Here is a 17,209-nt window from a genome sequence, read left to right as displayed (position 1 = left end):
AGGTAAACAAATGGAAAATACAACATGACTTAGAATTCTCGTCATTATGATATGCATAAATATATTGAAAGGCATCTTTTTGGGGGGTGCTTTAGTTACCCTCACAAATTTATGCAGATACATATTGAGGCAAGGCCGGCTGCTGTGTATCCCCGTAGGTATTTTGGGTACCGCTGGGTCTTGCTAACTGTCAAGCCTCAGCCAGAAAGACCCTCGGAGACCGGAAAGACCCTCGGGGACCGGACCGAGAGTCCTACCCCGTTTCCCTTACCATCAGCACTCAAGAGGACTTTCAGCCTGCCATGCGTTTTGAGTGCCCTCTTGCCGCACAGACATTATTCATTAGTAAATATCCAAGCTTTCTTCGAGATTCGAACCTGGTCCATCGGTACAGCAGTCAGAGTCACTGTCCGCTAAACCGGTTGGACCAGTGGTCGGCAAAGTGCAGCTCCAGAGCCGCATGTGGCTCTTTGGCTCCTTAAGTGCGGCTCTGGTACAAATATCCATGGAAGGCGCAATATTTTCATTTAAAAAAACTTGGTAAGAAAAAAATTACATCTTATTTTGATAAATTAAAATTCTTCTATAAATCGAGAACATGTATAATTATTTATTTGAGTAAAAAGATAGATAGGTAATTAAAATTTTATATTGTTGTAAAAATACGTAACGAACATCGAGTTTAATTTTATTAGTTTTTGTAAACGTAAACATAAGCCATGTACAAGCTATTGGCATGCCCGTGCATGCTTTTTATAAAGTAGTGAAGGTACAAATTGGCATCATATAGCAGCAGTTGCAGGGTAAACAGTTTTGTCTTACTTACCGTGTCTGCCGTTGTCCTGTCTTATTAAAAAGTTGTTGTATTTTTAATCTAGCTGCACATCTTACAGGTATTTTTATACGATTTTATTACACCTGCTATGTATGTTTGTGGTTCCGCTACAAAATTTGTATTCTATTTTCCGATAACTTCTATTTGTCCAAATGTTGGAAGTTTTCTTCCATTTTTGGTCATGTTAAAAGCTTTGTTATTCTGATGATGGAAAAAAATTATTATTTTCTTTTTAGTGCAGTTACATACATTAACAAAATTGTATTTTTTAAAAAGTTTTTTTATTTTTATTTTCATCAATTTAATAATGATAATAATTTTGTACTGGTGGCTTTATAAAAAAATATATTTGGAATAATTTTATGAGCACCCCAATTAACATGGCTACCAAGAAAAAAAAAAAGCAAAGAAAAACGGAACATGAAAACCACGAATTTAAAGTTGAGTGGACCGAGAATTTTGCGTTTATTCAAAACTTGAATGGACTTCCGACATATCTTATTTGTAAGGAGAAATTCGCTCATAACAAGAAGTCAAATTTAGAGAGACACTTTACAAGAAAGTACGCGTCATTAACACTAAATATCCTACCGGTGATGCAAGGAAGAAAGCAGTTGAGGAACTTCAGAAGAGTCAGGAGTCTTCAACTTCTGTGTTTAATAACTGGATGCAATCTTCCAGCAATATTAATATGGCAAGTTTTGTTTGTAGCCAAGAGATTGCTAAGAGAGGAAAACCGTACACAGAGGGCGAATACATAAAAAATTGTTTTATAAAGGCATCCGAAGAGCTATTTTGGGGATTTAAGAACAAAGCAGATATTCTGAAAAGAATTAGCATTGTCTGCCAAAACCATTAAAGATAGAACAATTAAAATGTGTTCGAATATAACCACCCAGCATATCGAAGATCTTTATCAATAGCAGTTGACGAGTCTTGTGACATAAATGATACAGCGCAAGTTTCTCTTTTTGTAAGATTTATGTCTCATCCAGGCCCTAAAGAAGAACTTTTAGGATTATTGCCACTCAAAGGTCAGACGCGTGGAGAAGATATCGCCAATGCTATAATTGAGTGTATGGATAAACACCATATTCCCCTCGATAAAATTGTGTTGATTTCAACAGATGGGGCCAAAAGTATGACCAGCATAAGAAAAGAGGTTGTTGCTATTTTGAAAGAAAAAATTAATCACGAGGTATTTGTTTACCATTGTGTCATTCACCAAGAAGCGCTTTGTACGCAAACATTTCCGGAAGAAATTTGTAAAGTTATGGATTACCAATATCAACTCAATTTTAGCTAAAGCTTTTAATCGTCGCCAATTCAAAGAATTTTTATTTGAAATGAAGAGTGAGTACGCTGATATTCTGCTTCATAACAAGGTATGTTGGTTATCAAGAGGGAACGCTGTAAAACGTTTCGTGTCCCTTTTTCCGGAAATTAAAGCATTTCTCCTTCACTATCCAGAACTAACAGACGATCAGTGGATCCAAAACTTTTATTTCGTGATAGACGTTACGTCTCATCTAAATCGTAAACTACAAGGAAAAGAAAATTAATTTTTCGATGTTAGTAGTATAAAAATACGGGTTCACCTGCACGCGGTGTGGGGTGTGGGCGTGGTCAATGACGTCACACAGAGGGCGGGGCCAAAGGCAACGTCATCACACTAGAGGGGCGTGGTCACGAGTGGAGTTGAGGTGTTCGTAGACTACTGATTGAGTTGTAGACCTCCTGCTTTTCATTTAAAGTTAGTTTTTTTATATTGGCAACGGGAAATATTTTCTGCATCTTAATTTTGATGAAATGGCGATGCTGCCCTCTATTAATGAAAAAGTGAATGATATGTTTTAGAAATATATTTTTACGTCTGGTGTTAAAATTATTCAATGCGCGACTCTGAAAACAATGTAAAAGAAACAAATATAAAAAAAGACTTTCCTTTAATGATAGTTCATCATGTCATTAAAATGAAACTACAAGATAATTTTTTTTTTATTACTCAATTTTATTCTGATGCTTTTATTCTTTCTAGTTTTTCCATGAAACTTTAACTTATTTCTTAGGTTTTCTGTTCATAATAACATATTCATTTACTGTCATATTTTTTTAATACTTAACACGTTTCTAATTTGTAATATTTATTTAATTTCCCCATACTATTTTTTTTTCATACCTTTCATAAATTTCAGCATACCTGATTTTTAACTTATACGTTATATTTCACAAACGTTCCCGCACATGCTGTTTATTTGTTACATTACTTAATTTTAGATGCAATTTAACACTTTTTTTAACGTTATAATGTTCAATATATTCTGAATTTTAACTTCATTTACTTTTTTTAAACCATTCTAGTATTCTATACACACTTTAACTTAGTGGTATGAAATTGTATTTAAAAAGAAACGTTTATTTTTCATGATCTTAGTTCTTTTACTAAATTTTCTACAGAATTTCTAATTTCTTTCACGTGTTTAACAATATCTTCCTTACATTACCGAATATTTTTTTTAAAAAAAACTTAAGTCTATAACTGTTAATTGCTTTTCTTACGTTCATGATTTCCCTTCTGTGTTTATATTTCTTAATTCTAGCTTAACTTATTTATTATAATGTTTTTATTTCTGTCTCATCACTCGTAATTCCAACATTTTATCCCTTTTTATTCATTTTAACGATATGGATTGTTTTCATTTACTCCATATTCAAATATTTCCTTACAATTTTTATAATACTTGTTTTATTCCTCGATCATAATAGATCATCTACAGGTTTTACTCAGAAATTTCCATTCACAACTTTACAGTTTAATACCATTTATATCTAAATGTATTTCTTTCTCATATAGTTTTATGGTCTTCAAAGTTTCTAACATCATATTTAGTTTTAAATCCCGATTACCTTTAAGTGTGTTGATAATTTTCATTTCTAATTTTACAACCACGTTCAGTGTTTCATCCACACATACCAAAATATTTCTTACATTTTCTGATATTTAGTCTATGTCATATTTCAGTACTTCAAATGAATTTACACTGCTCACACTATTATTTTTTCATGTTTTAGAGACACTAACTACTAGGGCCATCCAGGAAGTAGATTACGTTTCCGTCTGTGTCCGCTAGGGGCGGGGCTAGCGCGGCCATCTTGGGGTCAGAGCGTTGCGCAGCTCAGTCTGCATCTAGCCGTGCTAGTGGGAGGTTCGTGCTGTGCTCCGTTCAGATACTGTGACGGTTTGAAATGTCTGCGTTAATTGAAAATCCTGCGAGCTGCGAGGTGCGCTCAGTAATAAGGTTTCTGACTGCAAAAAACTGTAAACCGATAGAAATCTATCGGCAGCTTCGTGAAGTGTATGGGGACAACATTATCACTGAAGGTGGAGTGCGTCAGTGGGTCATAAGATTTCAAAATGGCCGAACCAATGTTCACGACGAAGATCGAAGTGGGAGACCCAGCATAGTGACCGCCGAACTTCTCGAAAAAGTCGATGCTAAAGTCCGTGAAAATCGAAATTTCACAATAACGGAACTTTCTTTGAGTTTTCCACAAATTTCGCGAAGTTTGTTGCACGAAATCATCAGCGAAAAGCTTGGTTACCACAAGTTTTGTGCAAGATGGAAGGCAAGAAGAGGTAACGAAGTGGTTGAAGGCGCAGGCGGCCGAATTTTTCGACGAAGGAATTTCCAAGCTCGTACATCGGTACGATAAATGCCTTAATTTGTATGGTGACTATGTAGAAAAGTAGTATTTGAGTGTGGCTTTCATCTGTATATAATAAAATTTGTTTCCTATACTTTGTTTATTTTTTTATTCCAAAACGTAATCTACTTTCTGGATAGCCCTCGTATACTAATTTTACTATTTTTCCTGCACTAATTGCATCTATGTCAGCACTCATGCTAAACTAGCAATTGTTTTGCATCACATGCATAAAGAAATTCTTAAAACCAACTTTTTCAATATCGTACTCAAATTACTGTTTTCCAGATGGGAATTACCAGTGTTCTTTGGTTTTACTCTGTTACATCTTTTTAAATTTTAACATCTTACTTTTAATTCTAACATACATCTTTTAAACAGTTTTTTCTTTTAATGATAGCCTTACCTTATTTGTTCAAATTAATTCTTTCATTCACCTTCTTTACTACCTTTCAGTACCTTCATAATTCACTATGCAAACGCAATGTCTTTCACTGACATTCTGTTTAATAATACCACAAGTTTCCTTAATTGACAAAAAGCGAATTATTTCTCATTTCAAAATAGAACTACTATATTTTTGCACAAACATTACCTTTATCCATTCAAGCCACCCCTTAACCTGTAACTGACGTAGCGATAGGAAAGGAGATTCTTATCATATGCTCTTTCGACATTTGAGGTTTCTAGAACTTCTTTGACAAGTATATCAATACCATCAGAAAATATACTTAACACTTTTACCCAGTTTAAAGGCAACATACTGTTATAAGAATGGTTTTAGTTAAATTTATAACTCAAATAAACGCATTTTGTGCTAAATAGGCATAAACATTTAGATTCAGAATATTTCTTTTTAATCCGATGTAAGACTTGAATTTCATTCATGATACGGATTGTCTCTTGATTTTCTTTTTGTTTACCTTACACTAATAGAAAATTTTTATTTTACAAGTTCAGCTTTTAATGAAATAGAAATAAAAACTAGGATACACCTGCTGTTTTTAAGAAAAGGAACTTTGATATATTTCTGGAAATGTAAATGCTTTTAGAGTTTTCTTTCAATAACGTTGATTTTCATTACTTTACTAACTTCAATAATTCTCTTATTAGCTAATATGAATGAAAGAAGATTGTCAAAAATGTGACACAGTATAATTCTTACGAACATATGTACCTTTACCAGCATACAGATATTACCGATTGAAATGAAGAAAGATACAGATATTTTACTCCAATCTACATTAAATTTAAAAAAAAAAAATATTTAAACTTTCATACATTCCAAAGAATAAACGAAAACTCAATAGATATTGTTATGTTTGTATATATGAGATAAAAGTCTTATGAATGGTATCTAAAGTAATGCTTAGAACTTCATAAAAGCGAACATTCACTATGTTAATACACATATCATCAATTATTTACATAATTCAATGTAATATTAATCATTACATGTAATATATACATATGTATTTAAAGTTTAATTGTCTTACAACTGAATAATTAAATATTGAGAAAAAGAGGTTCCTTTCTTGCACTATTTAATTCACATGGAACAAATTTTCCCATCAACCACATTGAACCGCGTTTATTAAATTCGCCAAAGCTCTTTTATTTCTGCATTTTCACACTCACGACACATTTTAAATGAAACTATTGATTACCATTTCAAACACCGATATCATAACTCAGTGTAAAACTAAATCATAACTCATTTTTTCCCTACTAACTACAATTTTATATGTTCAAGAAGTACATCTAAGACATGATCATTTTCTATGTTCTAGCAAATCGATTCAATTGCGAACATACTATTTTAACAACATTAAGACTTGCGAACATTAAGACTTGCGATTTTAGAAGACTTGCATGTATTAACGATGTCAACGTTTCTTCGTTTTTCTAAGATTCGCATCAAATCATGTCGCATTCGAATGTGGTGTAAGAGATCACTTTTTCTTTTAAACACTTGTAAACAATGGATGCAATTTATAAGAAGAGAAGTATCATGCTGTTTGAAAACATCATCATCAGCATATTTCTGTTTCTTTTGACACCGGCAACATTTAAAAAAAAAAAAGTTTCGTGAGATATTCTTCAAATTCTGTTTTACTTGAAAAAATGTCCGAACTTTCAATACGATGTAAAGTTTCATATTGTTTTAAATTCTTATGCTCACTAAATATTTTTTATCACGATTTACTCTTAAAAGTAACTTTATAAGTTTTCATATCCTTTTTACATGAAAAGAACTTGTGATTATTCACTACAAAATTCTAAGACGAGAAGCTTCGCGACTTTTCAAACTACAAACTTAAATTTCTTAGGACATACACTACATCTGATGTTTCTTTCATGAGATTTCAAATATCTCTTCAGATTACTCGTATTCAAGAAACCTTACAAATATATCACATAAGTTCAGCGAATAATCGCTTCATAAACTCTTAAATTTTCAACACGAGTGAATCACTTGAAGCATATACTGCACTGTAAACATACAATACTTAAAAAAATTGTTATAAAAAATAAAAATACATTCATTTCACCAAGAAGCTTTTCTATTTAAATACATTTATTTATTTCCAAAGAACAAGTTTCTGTATTATACATAAAATATACTTAGAATTTTCTTTCATTAGTTAATATCAAATTAACAACAATATCCATTTACTGATATTTGATATACATGTTTGCTTTAAAATTAAAACTAAAATTTCAATATATTTCTATTAAAAAAACATAATGAAAAAAAAAAAAAAATACTCATAACATCAACCAAAGACAGAAATTTAAATAGAATAGCTGTACTTATATTAGTGCATTTTTATAATCTTCATAACATTTCGATTCAAAAAACCTATTACAAAATAAATGAAACATTTTTTTCTGCCTTAAAGAATCTCTTATATTTTTAAAATTAATACATAAAAATATATCTTCACCAATATATTTAATTCTGTCCTCAACACTTATTATAATGCAATCATGTCTTGTTTGTGAAGGATGATTTACAATGCAACCTTCGCATTTATATAGCTTTTTTATCACTGAATTTAATTCAGTTTTGATAGAGTTTATGAGTTCTTTAAAAAGTTCATCATCATCACTTACCATATCCGAACAATTGTTTTTACATTTGATTTGCAACGGTAAAATAATTTCAAAAATACTTTTATATAAAGTATTAGATACATCAGGAATAATTTCTTTCAATTTTTTTTAAAATATCACAGTTTACTTTTAGGTATGTAGGTTTTAGTTTAAAAGAATTTTCATCTTGTTTAAAAACTTGTTGAAAAATACACTCACCTTCTTTGTTGAAAACTACCAACTCATTATTGCAAATGATGCTGGCACTCATATAGATAAGATTAAATTCATATATTTTTGAGGAAAATTCTTGCCATGTTGCAGGAGTTATAACAACACCGCGTGTAGTAGGGTATAATATTTTATTTTGTTCCACACATTCACGTAGCTGAATGTTCATTCTGTTTTCAAACTGATTTATGGACACAAAATATCCCCAACCAAGAGTCCACTGTGCAATCAACTTCGAACTTTCTTTTTTCTGTTCTCGATTATTCGGCATGAAGATATTTTCAGGAACAGACTTCATATAGTGGGCAAACCAGTCATCCTCTGGAAGTTCATCCTCATTATCCTCCAAGCGTCGTTTTTTAATTTTCGAAATTTTTATGTTTCGGAATGTGATACTAATTCTAGGATCTTTAACGTCAGGTTGAGAGGGTATTCCGTGCATCCAAAATTGATTCGTTGGGTGTTTCATTACAAGGAGAGTTCCATGAGTTAAGTCCACGCTTCGAGATGTGAAATTTCGCCTGGTAAATACCATTTGACGTTTTGCACCTAAACTGATGATAGGTATATCACTTTCAGGTTCGAGACAAGTTTCATTGTCTTTATGCGTTGAAATTTTCGCCACTCCGTCAGGATAATAGTTCAATAAAGCAAAATTATATTTTTTACCAGTTATCGTTTCAACATAATCTTTTACATTTAGAAGAGTTTGAGTCCATGGTTCTGCACAAATGCTCGTTCCAGAGAATTCGTAACTAAGTCCTTCATCACCAAAACCGAGTACTTTTCTTCGTGGAACATACTGAGTCCCATTAATTTCAAAACTAATATTTTTAAAATCATAATTTGATAGTTCATCTAGCAAAATATCAGCTTCATTTCGTGAATAAAATTCTTCGTATAATTCCACATTTAACTCTGTATCACATATATTCCTCATATTCGCTTTTGAATCTAACGACAATTCTGAATGATATAGAAATACGTAGCATTCTTAAATAGCAAAAATTATCTAAAACATACATTAACGAAATGATTTCATCAACACTTATCGTAATACATTCTTGTCATGTTTTGTTTGTGAAGCCAGTCTTTCCGGCGTCATATGTGTAAAAATAATCATGATAGGATAGTGGGAAAGAGTTATAGTGTCCTAATGTTGTTATTCTGAACCTCGATATTACATATATGCATAAGGAAAATCTTAAAAGCATCATCCACTTATCATGATAGAGTAATGGAAAATTTCTAAAACTCTGATAATCATACGCGATAGAATGTATTATCTTAAGGTTGTTGTTGCTATTCCAAGTTTGACAATACATACAGAAGTGAAGGAAGACGCTTGATAAGCGCTGCACGTTATCATGATAACGTGAAGTCTACAGCGCTTATCAAGGATCTTCCTTCATTTCTGTATGTACTGTCAAATTTGGAATAGCAACAACAACCTTAAGATAATACATTCTTTAGCGTATGATTATCAGAGTTTTAGAAATTTTCCATTACTCTATCATGATAAGTGGATGATGCTTTTAAGATTTTCCTTATGCATATATGTAATATCGAGGTTCAGAATAACAACATTAGGACACTATAACTCTTTCCCACTATCCTATCATGATTATTTTTACACATATGACGCCGGAAAGACTGGCTTCACAAACAAAACATGACAAGAATATATTACGATAAGTGTTGATGAAATCATTTCGTTAATGTATGTTTTAGATAATTTTTGCTATATAAGAATGCTACGTATTTCTATATCATTCAGAATTGTCGTTAGATTCAAAAGCGAATATGAGGAATATATGTGATACAGAGTTAAATGTGGAATTATACGAAGAATTTTATTCACGAAATGAAGCTGATATTTTGCTAGATGAACTATCAAATTATGATTTTAAAAGTATTAGTTTTGAAATTAATGGGACTCAGTATGTTTCACGAAGAAAAGTACTCGGTTTTGGTGATGAAGGACTTAGTTACGAATTCTCTGGAACGAGCATTTGTGCAGAACCATGGACTCAAACTCTTCTAAATGTAAAAGATTATGTTGAAACGATAACTGGTAAAAAATATAATTTTGCTTTATTGAACTATTATCCTGACGGAGTGGCGAAAATTTCAACGCATAAAGACAATGAAACTTGTCTCGAACCTGAAAGTGATATACCTATCATCAGTTTAGGTGCAAAACGTCAAATGGTATTTACCAGGCGAAATTTCACATCTCGAAGCGTGGACTTAACTCATGGAACTCTCCTTGTAATGAAACACCCAACGAATCAATTTTGGATGCACGGAATACCCTCTCAACCTGACGTTAAAGATCCTAGAATTAGTATCACATTCCGAAACATAAAAATTTCGAAAATTAAAAAACGACGCTTGGAAGATAATGAGGATGAACTTCCAGAGGATGACTGGTTTGCCCACTATATGAAGTCTGTTCCTGAAAATATCTTCATGCCGAATAATCGAGAACAGAAAAAAGAAAGTTCGAAGTTTATTGCACAGTGGACTCTTGGTTGGGGATATTTTTTGTCCATAAATCAGTTTGAAAACAGAATGAACATTCATCTACGTGAATGTGTGGAACAAAATAAAATATTATACCCTACTACACGCGGTGTTGTTATAACTCCTGCAACATGGCAAGAATTTTCCTCAAAAATATATGAATTTAATCTTATCTATATGAGTGCCAGCATCATTTGCAATAATGAGTTGGTAGTTTTCAACAAAGAAGGTGAGTGTATTTTTCAACAAGTTTTTAAACAAGATGAAAATTCTTTTAAACTAAAACCTACATACCTAAAAGTAAACTGTGATATTTTAAAAAAAATTGAAAGAAATTATTCCTGATGTATCTAATACTTTATATAAAAGTATTTTTGAAATTATTTTACCGTTGCAAATCAAATGTAAAAACAATTGTTCGGATATGGTAAGTGATGATGATGAACTTTTTAAAGAACTCATAAACTCTATCAAAACTGAATTAAATTCAGTGATAAAAAAGCTATATAAATGCGAAGGTTGCATTGTAAATCATCCTTCACAAACAAGACATGATTGCATTATAATAAGTGTTGAGGACAGAATTAAATATATTGGTGAAGATATATTTTTATGTATTAATTTTAAAAATATAAGAGATTCTTTAAGGCAGAAAAAAATGTTTCATTTATTTTGTAATAGGTTTTTTGAATCGAAATGTTATGAAGATTATAAAAATGCACTAATATAAGTACAGCTATTCTATTTAAATTTCTGTCTTTGGTTGATGTTATGAGTATTTTTTTTTTCATTATGTTTTTTTAATAGAAATATATTGAAATTTTAGTTTTAATTTTAAAGCAAACATGTATATCAAATATCAGTAAATGGATATTGTTGTTAATTTGATATTAACTAATGAAAGAAAATTCTAAGTATATTTTATGTATAATACAGAAACTTGTTCTTTGGAAATAAATAAATGTATTTAAATAGAAAAGCTTCTTGGTGAAATGAATGTATTTTTATTTTTTATAACAATTTTTTTAAGTATTGTATGTTTACAGTGCAGTATATGCTTCAAGTGATTCACTCGTGTTGAAAATTTAAGAGTTTATGAAGCGATTATTCGCTGAACTTATGTGATATATTTGTAAGGTTTCTTGAATACGAGTAATCTGAAGAGATATTTGAAATCTCATGAAAGAAACATCAGATGTAGTGTATGTCCTAAGAAATTTAAGTTTGTAGTTTGAAAAGTCGCGAAGCTTCTCGTCTTAGAATTTTGTAGTGAATAATCACAAGTTCTTTTCATGTAAAAAGGATATGAAAACTTATAAAGTTACTTTTAAGAGTAAATCGTGATAAAAAATATTTAGTGAGCATAAGAATTTAAAACAATATGAAACTTTACATCGTATTGAAAGTTCGGACATTTTTTCAAGTAAAACAGAATTTGAAGAATATCTCACGAAACTTTTTTTTTTTTTAAATGTTGCCGGTGTCAAAAGAAACAGAAATATGCTGATGATGATGTTTTCAAACAGCATGATACTTCTCTTCTTATAAATTGCATCCATTGTTTACAAGTGTTTAAAAGAAAAAGTGATCTCTTACACCACATTCGAATGCGACATGATTTGATGCGAATCTTACAAAAACGAAGAAACGTTGACATCGTTAATACATGCAAGTCTTCTAAAATCGCAAGTCTCAATGTTCGCAAGTCTTAATGTTGTTAAAATAGTATGTTCGCAATTGAATCGATTTGCTAGAACATAGAAAATGATCATGTCTTAGATGTACTTCTTGAACATATAAAATTGTAGTTAGTAGGGAAAAAATGAGTTATGATTTAGTTTTACACTGAGTTATGATATCGGTGTTTGAAATGGTAATCAATAGTTTCATTTAAAATGTGTCGTGAGTGTGAAAATGCAGAAATAAAAGAGCTTTGGCGAATTTAATAAACGCGGTTCAATGTGGTTGATGGGAAAATTTGTTCCATGTGAATTAAATAGTGCAAGAAAGGAACCTCTTTTTCTCAATATTTAATTATTCAGTTGTAAGACAATTAAACTTTAAATACATATGTATATATTACATGTAATGATTAATATTACATTGAATTATGTAAATAATTGATGATATGTGTATTAACATAGTGAATGTTCGCTTTTATGAAGTTCTAAGCATTACTTTAGATACCATTCATAAGACTTTTATCTCATATATACAAACATAACAATATCTATTGAGTTTTCGTTTATTCTTTGGAATGTATGAAAGTTTAAATATTTTTTTTTTTAAATTTAATGTAGATTGGAGTAAAATATCTGTATCTTTCTTCATTTCAATCGGTAATATCTGTATGCTGGTAAAGGTACATATGTTCGTAAGAATTATACTGTGTCACATTTTTGACAATCTTCTTTCATTCATATTAGCTAATAAGAGAATTATTGAAGTTAGTAAAGTAATGAAAATCAACGTTATTGAAAGAAAACTCTAAAAGCATTTACATTTCCAGAAATATATCAAAGTTCCTTTTCTTAAAAACAGCAGGTGTATCCTAGTTTTTATTTCTATTTCATTAAAAGCTGAACTTGTAAAATAAAAATTTTCTATTAGTGTAAGGTAAACAAAAAGAAAATCAAGAGACAATCCGTATCATGAATGAAATTCAAGTCTTACATCGGATTAAAAAGAAATATTCTGAATCTAAATGTTTATGCCTATTTAGCACAAAATGCGTTTATTTGAGTTATAAATTTAACTAAAACCATTCTTATAACAGTATGTTGCCTTTAAACTGGGTAAAAGTGTTAAGTATATTTTCTGATGGTATTGATATACTTGTCAAAGAAGTTCTAGAAACCTCAAATGTCGAAAGAGCATATGATAAGAATCTCCTTTCCTATCGCTACGTCAGTTACAGGTTAAGGGGTGGCTTGAATGGATAAAGGTAATGTTTGTGCAAAAATATAGTAGTTCTATTTTGAAATGAGAAATAATTCGCTTTTTGTCAATTAAGGAAACTTGTGGTATTATTAAACAGAATGTCAGTGAAAGACATTGCGTTTGCATAGTGAATTATGAAGGTACTGAAAGGTAGTAAAGAAGGTGAATGAAAGAATTAATTTGAACAAATAAGGTAAGGCTATCATTAAAAGAAAAAACTGTTTAAAAGATGTATGTTAGAATTAAAAGTAAGATGTTAAAATTTAAAAAGATGTAACAGAGTAAAACCAAAGAACACTGGTAATTCCCATCTGGAAAACAGTAATTTGAGTACGATATTGAAAAAGTTGGTTTTAAGAATTTCTTTATGCATGTGATGCAAAACAATTGCTAGTTTAGCATGAGTGCTGACATAGATGCAATTAGTGCAGGAAAAATAGTAAAATTAGTATACGAGGGCTATCCAGAAAGTAGATTACGTTTTGGAATAAAAAAATAAACAAAGTATAGGAAACAAATTTTATTATATACAGATGAAAGCCACACTCAAATACTACTTTTCTACATAGTCACCATACAAATTAAGGCATTTATCGTAGCGATGTACGAGCTTGGAAATTCCTTCGTCGAAAAATTCGGCCGCCTGCGCCTTCAACCACTTCGTTACCTCTTCTTGCCTTCCATCTTGCACAAAACTTGTGGTAACCAAGCTTTTCGCTGATGATTTCGTGCAACAAACTTCGCGAAATTTGTGGAAAACTCAAAGAAAGTTCCGTTATTGTGAAATTTCGATTTTCACGGACTTTAGCATCGACTTTTTCGAGAAGTTCGGCGGTCACTATGCTGGGTCTCCCACTTCGATCTTCGTCGTGAACATTGGTTCGGCCATTTTGAAATCTTATGACCCACTGACGCACTCCACCTTCAGTGATAATGTTGTCCCCATACACTTCACGAAGCTGCCGATAGATTTCTATCGGTTTACAGTTTTTTTGCAGTCAGAAACCTTATTACTGAGCGCACCTCGCAGGATTTTCAATTAACGCAGACATTTCAAACCGTCACAGTATCTGAACGGAGCACAGCACGAACCTCCCACTAGCACGGCTAGATGCAGACTGAGCTGCGCAACGCTCTGACCCCAAGATGGCCGCGCTAGCCCCGCCCCTAGCGGACACAGACGGAAACGTAATCTACTTCCTGGATGGCCCTAGTAGTTAGTGTCTCTAAAACATGAAAAAATAATAGTGTGAGCAGTGTAAATTCATTTGAAGTACTGAAATATGACATAGACTAAATATCAGAAAATGTAAGAAATATTTTGGTATGTGTGGATGAAACACTGAACGTGGTTGTAAAATTAGAAATGAAAATTATCAACACACTTAAAGGTAATCGGGATTTAAAACTAAATATGATGTTAGAAACTTTGAAGACCATAAAACTATATGAGAAAGAAATACATTTAGATATAAATGGTATTAAACTGTAAAGTTGTGAATGGAAATTTCTGAGTAAAACCTGTAGATGATCTATTATGATCGAGGAATAAAACAAGTATTATAAAAATTGTAAGGAAATATTTGAATATGGAGTAAATAAAAACAATCCATATCGTTAAAATGAATAAAAAGGGATAAAATGTTGGAATTACGAGTGATGAGACAGAAATAAAAACATTATAATAAATAAGTTAAGCTAGAATTAAGAAATATAAACACAGAAGGGAAATCATGAACGTAAGAAAAGCAATTAACAGTTATAGACTTAAGTTTTTTTAAAAAAAAATATTCGGTAATGTAAGGAAGATATTGTTAAACACGTGAAAGAAATTAGAAATTCTGTAGAAAATTTAGTAAAAGAACTAAGATCATGAAAAATAAACGTTTCTTTTTAAATACAATTTCATACCACTAAGTTAAAGTGTGTATAGAATACTAGAATGGTTTAAAAAAAGTAAATGAAGTTAAAATTCAGAATATATTGAACATTATAACGTTAAAAAAAGTGTTAAATTGCATCTAAAATTAAGTAATGTAACAAATAAACAGCATGTGCGGGAACGTTTGTGAAATATAACGTATAAGTTAAAAATCAGGTATGCTGAAATTTATGAAAGGTATGAAAAAAAAATAGTATGGGGAAATTAAATAAATATTACAAATTAGAAACGTGTTAAGTATTAAAAAAATATGACAGTAAATGAATATGTTATTATGAACAGAAAACCTAAGAAATAAGTTAAAGTTTCATGGAAAAACTAGAAAGAATAAAAGCATCAGAATAAAATTGAGTAATAAAAAAAAAATTATCTTGTAGTTTCATTTTAATGACATGATGAACTATCATTAAAGGAAAGTCTTTTTTTATATTTGTTTCTTTTACATTGTTTTCAGAGTCGCGCATTGAATAATTTTAACACCAGACGTAAAAATATATTTCTAAAACATATCATTCACTTTTTCATTAATAGAGGGCAGCATCGCCATTTCATCAAAATTAAGATGCAGAAAATATTTCCCGTTGCCAATATAAAAAAACTAACTTTAAATGAAAAGCAGGAGGTCTACAACTCAATCAGTAGTCTACGAACACCTCAACTCCACTCGTGACCACGCCCCTCTAGTGTGATGACGTTGCCTTTGGCCCCGCCCTCTGTGTGACGTCATTGACCACGCCCACACCCCACACCGCGTGCAGGTGAACCCGTATTTTTATACTACTGATGTTAGAAGAAGTAATAAAATTCGAAAACAAATTATCCATTTTTGCACAGGATTTTGAAAGGGAAAAATTGTTTCACTTTCCGAGCCTGCTGAAGTATCGCCAAGAAAATAATTCCTCTATTGATAAACACCATTTTAAAACAATAATTTTAAATAAGAGGGAAGCATTTCTCAGCAGGTTTCAGAAATTTAAAAACAGCAGAGCAACTTAAGCATTTATCAAAAATCCTCTTAATGCTATGATAACCGAGTTGAAATTTTCTCTTTTTGAAATTGACATTGGTAGCTTTGAAATACAATTGCTGGATTTAAAAAACAAGGAGATATGGCGCTCTAAATTCGAACGTCTTTGTGTTGAATTGGAAATATTGGAGAAGAAAAAATGTGATCTTAGTTCACAACACAAGTGGTCTGCTTCGAATGACCTGGAGAAGGAAGACATGATCATTTTCAACTCTTGGAATATTATTAATGACTCTTACGATCAGCTAAAAAAGCTCGCGCTTGCTGTTCTTTCCCTTTTCGGTTCTACATATATATGCGAACAATCTTTTTCAAACATGAACATTATCAAGAGTAAACTGAGAAGTCATCTTATTGATAAGAACTTGGAATCATGCCTAAAATTAAAAACAACAACATACAAACCTGACTTACTCAAACTTTCGAAGGAGATTCAAGCACATTGTTCGCATTAATAAATATTTATTAAGTAAATTTAGTTTTATTTAGTGTAGTAAAAGTTTACTAAACAAGCAGATTTGGCTCCCAATTTTTTAACGTGTTGTAATGTTCATATTTGGCTCTTTGGCTAATAAGTTTGCCGAACACTGGGTTGGACGGTCGAACAAATAGCACAAAGACATAGGTAAAATATGAAAGTCCTCTTGTGATTCTTAAGATACTGCCTTCAGATATTTACCAAGGGAATGGTTTGTGAGAAAGGAAGCGAAACTATACCACATTAGCCATGCATCACAGGTAAAATTTTGTCATCTCATTAACCCGGATTCTGAATTATTGGGAGCCGAAAGCAATGTTTATATTTCAGATGCTGATGATGAACCAACAGCTGCTATGAAACAGAGCCAGCCGACATATAGACTTTCAAAAAAAAATGATCAGAAGTTCTCGTAGGTAGATCAAGAAT

This window comes from Stegodyphus dumicola, chromosome X2 (genome assembly GCF_044657685.1).
Source record: "Stegodyphus dumicola isolate Sdum_Otavi_A_Nest chromosome X2, ASM4465768v1".
In the NCBI taxonomy this organism is placed as follows: Eukaryota; Metazoa; Arthropoda; class Arachnida; order Araneae; family Eresidae; genus Stegodyphus; species Stegodyphus dumicola.
This window is presented reverse-complemented; position numbering follows the sequence as displayed.